Source organism: Phocoena phocoena, chromosome 3, assembly GCF_963924675.1.
Source record: "Phocoena phocoena chromosome 3, mPhoPho1.1, whole genome shotgun sequence".
NCBI lineage: Eukaryota > Metazoa > Chordata > Mammalia > Artiodactyla > Phocoenidae > Phocoena > Phocoena phocoena.
The window spans coordinates 50,644,803-50,653,252 of NC_089221.1; positions in this window are offsets into that span (position 1 = coordinate 50,644,803).

Here is an 8,450-nt window from a genome sequence, read left to right on the forward strand (position 1 = left end):
ACTAAAACATACCAAGTATCTTTTCCAACCACAACGGTATGAAACTAGAAATCAACAACAAGAGGAAAGCTGGAAAATGTACAAGCATGTGAAAACTAAACAACATACCCTTGATCAATGGATCAAAGAAGCAATCAAATTGGAAATTTAAAAATACTGAAACAGATGAAAATTGAAACACCCTACATCAAAACCTATGCAATGATGCAGAAGCAGTTCTTAGACGGATGTGTAGAGCCATAAATGCATATACTAAGAAAATTAAAATATTTCCAAAAAACAAAATCTAAATTTATACTTCAAAGAACTAGATAAAGAATAATTAACTAAGTGCAGAGTTAGCAGAAGGAATAATAAAGAGCCAGAGTAGAAATAAATGAGATTGAGAACAGAAAAACAATAGAAAAGATCAATGGAACAAAGAGCTGGCTTTTTTGAAAAGATAAACAAAATTGACAAACCTTTTAGCTAGACTAATAAAAAGAGACAAAAGACTCTAATAAATGAAATCAAATGAAAGAAGAGACATTACAAACTGACATCACAGTTATGCAGGATCATAAAATATTACTATACACAATTATATGTGTATTATATGCCAACAACTTAGATATGCCAACAAATTAGATAACTTAGAGGAATTATATGCCAACAAATTAGATAACCTAGAGGAAATGGATAAATTTCTTAGACTCATATAACCTACCAAGACTGAATCATGAAGAAGCAGAATATATGAACAGATCAATAACAAGTAAGGATTTTGAGTGAGTAATCAAAAACTTCCCAGCACAAAAAAAAACTAGGACCAGACAGTTTTACAGGTGAATTTTACAAACATTTACAGAATTAATGCCAATAATCTCAATCTCTTCCAAAAAATTGAAAAGGAGGGAACACTCCCAAACTCATTTTATGAGGTCAGCATTAACCTGACATCAAAGTCAGAGAATGGCTGTATAAGAACACTATATAGACCAATATTCCTGATGAATATAGATGCAAAAATTCTTAACAAAATATTAGCAAACTAAATTCAAAAACACATTAAAGATATCATACACCACGATCAAGTGAGATTTATCTCTGGGTGCAAAGATGATTCAACATGCAAATCAATAAATGTGACACATCATATTAAAAGAATGAAATATAAAAATCATACGATCATCTCAAAAGATGCAGAAAAAGCATTTGACAAAATACAACATTTTTTCATCATAAAAATCCTCAACAACTTGGGTATAGAAAGAATGTAACTCAACATAATAAAGGCCATATATAACAATCCTGTAGCTAACATTATACTAATTGATGAAAGGTTGAAGACTTTTCCTCTATGACCAGGAAAAAGACAAGAGTTCCCAGTCTCACCACTCTTATTCAACATAGTACTGGAAATCCTTGCTGTAACAATAGGCAAGATAAAAATAAATAGGGCAAATAAATAAATTTTCTTTATTCAGTGATTATATGATTTTATATACAGAAAATCTTATAGACTACCAAAACAAGTTTGAACTAATCAACAAATTCAGTAAAGTTGCAAGATAAAATCAACATACTGAAATCAGTTGTGTTTCTATACACTAACAACAAAATATTCAAGAAATAACTTTAAAAAACTATCCCATTCACAATAGCATCAAAAACATAAAATATTTAGGAATAAATTTAACCAAGGAAGTGAAAGATTAGTACAATGAAAACTACAAGTCTCTGATGAAAAAATTGAATATACAAAAAAGAAAAAATAAAAGATAGCTCATATTCATGGATTGTTAAAATGTCCATACTACCCAAAGCCATCTATAAATTCAGTGCAACTTCTATCAAAATTCCCCTGGCATTTTTCAAAGAAAAAGTAAAAACAACACTAAAATTCATATGGTACCACATAAAAACCAAATAGATAAATCAATCCTGGCGGGGGGGGGAACAAAGTTAGATGCATGATGCTTAATGATTTTAAACTATACTACAAAGCTTTACTAATTAAAACAGTATGTTACTGATATTAAAAATAGACACATAGACCAATGGAATAAAAATAGTGACCCCAGAAATAAACCCCTGCATATATGGTCAATTGATATTTGACAAGAGAGCCAAGAACACTCAATGGGGCACTGATAGTCTCTTCAACAAATTCTGTTGGGAAAACTAGACAACCACATGTAGATAAATGAATTGAACATTTATTTTACACCATTCACAAGAATTAACTCAAAATGGATTAAAGAGTTAAACACAAGTCCTGAGACTGTAAAACTCCTAGAAGAAAACAAAGGAAGAATATCTTTGACACTGGTCTTGGCAATGCTTCTATAGATATGGTACCAAAAGCAAAAAAAGAGAAAAAAATACAAGTGAGACTATTTCATTCCATAAAGTTTTTGCACAGCAAAAGAAACAGTCAACAAAATGAAAAGGCAATCTACCACAATGGGAGAAAATATCTGCAAACCATATACTGGATAGGGGTTAATATCAAAATATACAAGAAAATCATACAACTAAAAATAAAAACAACAACATACAATCCAATTTTAAAACGGGCGAGAGGAGCTTCAAGGTGGTGGAGAAGTAAGATATAGAGATCACCTTCCTCCCCACAAGTACATCAGAAATACATCTACACATGGAACAACTACAGAACACCTACTGAGTGCTGGCAGAAGACCTCAGACCTCCCAAAAGGCAAGAAACTCCCCACGTGCGGGAGTAGGGCAAAAGAAAAAAGAAAAAACAGAGACAAAAGAATAGGGATGGGACCTGCACCTCGGGGAGGGAGCTGTGAAGGAGGAAAGGTTTCCACACATTAGGAAGGTCCTTCACAGGCGGAGAATGCAGGTGATGGAGGGGGAAGCTTTGGAGCCATGGCGGAGAGCGCAGCAACAGGGGTGCGGAGGGCAAAGCAGAGAGATCCCTGCACAGAGGATAGGTGCCAACCAGCACTCACCAGCCCGAGAGGCTTGCCTGCTCCCCCACAGGGATGAGTGGGGGCTGGGAGCTGAGGCTCGGGCTTCAGAGGTTGGATCCCAGGGAGAGAACTGGGGTTGGCTGAGTAAACACAGCCTGAAGGGGGCTAGTGGGCACAGCTGGCAGGGAGGGAGTATGGGAAAAAGTCTGGACCTGCTGAAGAGGTAAGAGACTTTCTCTTGCCCTTTTGTTTCCTGGTGCATGAGGAGAGGGGATTAAGAGTGCCATTTAAAGGAGCTCCAGAGATAGGTGCGAGCCTTGGCTATGAGCACTGACCCCAGAGACAGACATGAGACACTAAGGCTGCTGCTTCAACCACCAACAAGCCTGTGTGCAAGCACAGGTCACTATCCACACCTCCCCTCCCGGGAGCCTGTGCAGCCCACCACTGCCAGGGTCCTGTGATCCAGGGACAACTTCCCTGGGAGAACACACAGCATGCCTCAGGCTGGTGCAATGTCATGCCAGGCGCTGCCACCACAGGCTCGCCCCACATTCCGTACCAATCCCTCTCTCCAGCCTGAGTGAGCCAGACCCCATGAAGCAGCTGCTTCTTTAACCCTGTCCTGTATGAGCAAAGAACAGATGCCCTCAGGCGACCTACACGCAGAGGCAGGGCCAAATCCAAAACTGAACACCAGGAGCTGTGCGAATAAAGAAGAGAAAGGGAAATCTTTCCCAGCAGTCTCAGGAGCAGTGGATTAAATCTCCACAATCAACGTGATGTACCTGCAACTGTGGAATACCTGAATAGACAATGAGTCATCCCAAACTGAGGAGGTGAACATTGGGAGCAACAATATATATATATATTTCCCTTTTTCTCTTTTTGTGAGTGTGTATGTGTATGCTTCTGTGTGTGATTTTGTCTGTATAACTTTGCTTTTACCCTTTGTCCTAGGGTTCTGTCTGGTTTTTTTTGTTTTGTTTTTTTCTAGTATAGATTTTAGTGCTTGTTATCATTGGTGGATTTGTTTTTTGGTTTGGTTGCTCTCTTCTTTCTTTTCATTACATTTAAAAAATTTTTTTAATAATTATTTTTTATTTTAATAACTTTATTTTATTTTATTTTCTCTTCTTCCTTTTTCTTTTTTTTTCTCCCTTTTATTCTGAGTCATGTGGATGACAGGCTCTTGGTGCTCCAGCCAGGCACCAGGGCTGTTCCTCTGAGGTGGGAGAGCCAACTGCAGGACATTAGTCCACAAGAGACCTCCTTGCTCCATGTAATATCAGACGGCGAAAATCTCCCAGAGATCTCCATCTCAACGTCAAGACCCAGCTCCACTAAATGATGAGCAAGCTACAGTGCTGGACACCTTATGCCAAACAACTAGCAAGAAATGAACACAACCCCATCCATTAGCAGAGAGGCTGCCTAAAATCATAATAAGGTCACAGACACCACAAAACACACCACCAGATGTGGACCTACACACCAGAAAGACAAGATCCAGCCTCATCCACCAGATCACAGGCACTAGTCCCCTCCAACAGGAAGTCTACACAACCCAATGAACCAACCTTAGCCACTGGGGGCAGACACCCAAAACAATGGAAACTACGAACCTGCAGCCTGCAAAAAGGAAACCCCAAATACAGTAAGTTAAGCAAAATGAGAAAATACAGAAACACACAGCAGATGAAGGTAAAAAACCAGCAGAAATAACAAATGAAGAGGAAACAGGCAGTCTACTTGAAAAAGAACTCAGAATAATGAAGTAAAGATGATCCAAAATCTTGGAAATAGAGTTGAAAAAATACAAGAAAAGTTTAACAAGGACCTAGAAGAATTAAAGAGCAAACAAACAGTGATTAACAAAACAATAAATGAAATTAAAAGTTCTCTAGAAGGGATCATTAGCAGAATAACTGAGGCAGAAGAACGGATAAGTGACCTGGAAGATAATATGATGGAAATAACTACTGAAGAGCAGAATAAAGAAAAAAGAATGAAAGGAATTGAGGACAGTCTCAGAGACATCTGGGACAAAAATTAACGCACCAACATTCGAATTATAGGGGTCCAAGAAGGAGAAGAGAAAAAGAAAAGGACTGAGAAAATATATGAAGAGATTATAGTTGAAAACTTCCCTAATATGGGAAAGGAAATAGTTAATCAAGTCCAGGAAGCACAGAGAGTCCCATACAGGATAAATCCAAGGAGAAATATGCCAAGACACATATTAATCAAACTGTCAAAAATTAAATACAAAGAAAATATATTAAAAGCAGCAAGGGAAAAACAACAAATAACATACAAGGGAATCCCAATAATGTTAACAGCTGATCTTTTGACAGAAAGTCTGCAAGACAGAAGGGAGTGGCAGGACATATTTAAAGTGACGAAACAGAAAAACCTATAGCCAAGATTACTCTACACAGCAAGGATCTCATTCCGATTTGACAGAGAAATTAAAATTTTACAGAGAAGCAAAAGCTAAGAGAATTCAGCACCACCAAACCAGCTTTACAACAACTGCTAAAGGAACTTCTCTAGGCAGGAAACACAAGAGAAGGAAAAGATCTACAATAACAAACCCAAAACAATTAAGAAAATGGTAATAGGAACATACATATCAATAATTACCTTAAATGTAAATGGATTAAATGCTCCAAGCAGAAGACATAGACTGGCTGAAACGATAAAAAACAAGAGAGGTATATATGCTGTCTACAAGAGACCCACTTCAGACCTTGGGACACATACAGACTGACAGTGAGGGGATGGAAAAAGATATTCCATGCAAATGGAAATCAAAAGAAAGCTGGAGTATCAATTCTCATGTCAGAAAAAATAGACTTACAACAAAGGCTATTACAAGAGACAAAGAAGGACACTACATAATGATCTAGGGATCATCCCAAAAAGAAGATATAAAAAGTGTAAATATTTATGCACCCAATATACGAGCATCTCAATACATAAGGCAAATACTAACAGCCATAAAAGAGGAAATTGACACTAACACAATCATAGTAGGGGATTTTAACACCCCACTCTCCCCAATGGACAGATCATCCAAGATGAAAATAAAAAAGGAAACACAAGCTTTAAATAATGATACATTAAATAAGATGGACTTGATTGATAGTTATAGGACATTCCATCCAAAAACAACAGAATACACTTTCTTCAAAGTGCTCATGGAACATTCTCCAGGACAGAGCATATCTTGGGTCACAAATAAAGCCTCAGTAAATTTAAGAAAATTGAAATCAAATCAATCACCTTTTCCAACAACAACACTATGAGATCAGAAATCAATTACAGGAAAAAACTTTAAAAAACACAGACACATAGAGCTTAAACAATACACTAGTAAATAACCAAGACATCATTGAATACATCAAAAGGAAATTAAAAAATACCTAGAGACAAATGACAAAGAAAACACGATGACCCAAAACCTATGGGATGCAGCAAAAGCAGTCCTAAGAGGGGAGTTTATAGCAATAAACTCCTACCTCAAGAAACAAGAAACATCTCAAATAAACAACCTAACCTTACATCTAAAGCAATTAGAGAAAGAAGACCAAAACACCCCAAAGTTAGCAGAAGGAAAGAAATCATAAAGATCAGAGCAGAAATAAATGAAAAAGAAATGAAGGAAAGTACAGCAAAGATAAATAAAACTAAAAGTTTGTTCTCTGAGAAGATAAATGAAATTGATTAACCATTAGCCAGGCTCAACAAGAAAAAAAGGGAGAAGACTCAAATCAATAGAATTAGAACTGAAAAAGAAGAGGTAACAACTGACACTGCAGAAATACAAAGGATCATGAGCAATTACTACAAGCAACTCTATGCCAATAAAATGGACAACCTGGAAGAAATGGACAAATTCTTAGAAATGCAAAACCTTCCGAGACTGAACCAGGAAGAAATATGAACAGACCAATCACAAGCACTGAAATTGAAAATGTGATTAAAAATCTTCCATCAAACAAAAGCCAAGGATCAGATGGCTTCACAGGCAAATTCTATCAAACATTTAGAGAAGAGCTAACACCTATCCTTCTCAAGCTCTTCCAAAATATAGCAGAGGGAGAAAGACTACCAAACTCATTCTATGAGGCCACCAGCACCCTGATACCAAAACCAGACAAGGATGTCACAAAGAAAGAAAACTACAGGCCAATATCACTGATGAACATAGATGCAAAAATCCTCAACAAAATACTAGCAAACAGAATCCAGCAGCACAGTAAAAGGATCATACACCATGATCAATTGAGGTTTATCCCAGGAATACAAGGATTCTTCAATATATGCAAATCAATCAATGTGATAAACCATATTAACAAATTGAAGGAGAAAAAACATATGATCATCTCAATAGATGCAGAGAAAGCTTTCAACAAAATTCAACACCCATTTATGATAAAAAAAAACCTTCCAGAAAGTAGGCATGGAGGGAAGTTACATCAACATAATAAATGTCATATATGACAAACCCACAGCCAACGTCATCCTCAATAGTAAAAACTAAAACCATTTCCACTATGATCAGGAAGAAGACAAGGTTGCCCACTCTCACCACTATTATTCAACACAGTTTTGGAAGTTTTAGCCACAGCAATCAGAGGAGAAAAAGAAATAAATGGAATCAAAATCAGAAAAGAAAAATTAATGTCACTGTTTGCAGATGACATGATACTATACATACAGAATCCCAAAGATGCTACGAGAAAACTACTAGAACTAATCAATGAATTTGGTAAAGTAGCAGCATACAAAATCAGTGCAAAGAAATTTCTTGCATTCCTATACACTAATGATGAAAAATATGAAAGTGAAATTAAGGAAACACTCCCATGTACCACTGCAACAAAAAGAATTAAACATCTAGTAATAAACCTACCCAAGGAGACAAAAGACCTGTATGCAGAAAATTATAAGACACTGATGAAAGAAATTAAAGATGATACAAATAGATGTAGAGATATACCATGTTCTTGGATTAGAAGAATCAACATTGTGAAAATGACTCTACTACCCAAAGCAATCTACAGATTCAATGCAATCCCTATCAAACTATCACTGGCATTTTTCACAGAACTAGAACAAAAAATTTCACAACCTGTATGGAAACACAAAAGACCCGGAATAGCTAAAGCAATCTTGAGAAAGAAAAATGGAGCTGGAGGAATCAGGCTCCCAGACTTCAGACTATACTACAAAGCTATAGTGATCAAGACAGTATGGTACTGGCACAAAACCAGAAAGATCAATGGAACAGGATAGAAAGCCCAGAGATAAACCCACTTACATATGGTCACCTAATCTTTGATAAAGGAGGCAAGAATATACCATGGAGGAAAGACAGCCTCTTCAATAAGTGGTGCTGGGAATACTGGACTGCTACATGTAAAAGAATGATATTAGAACACTCCCTAACACCATACACAAAAATAAACTCAAAGTGGATTAAAGACCTAAATGTAAGGCCAGACACTGTCAAACTCTT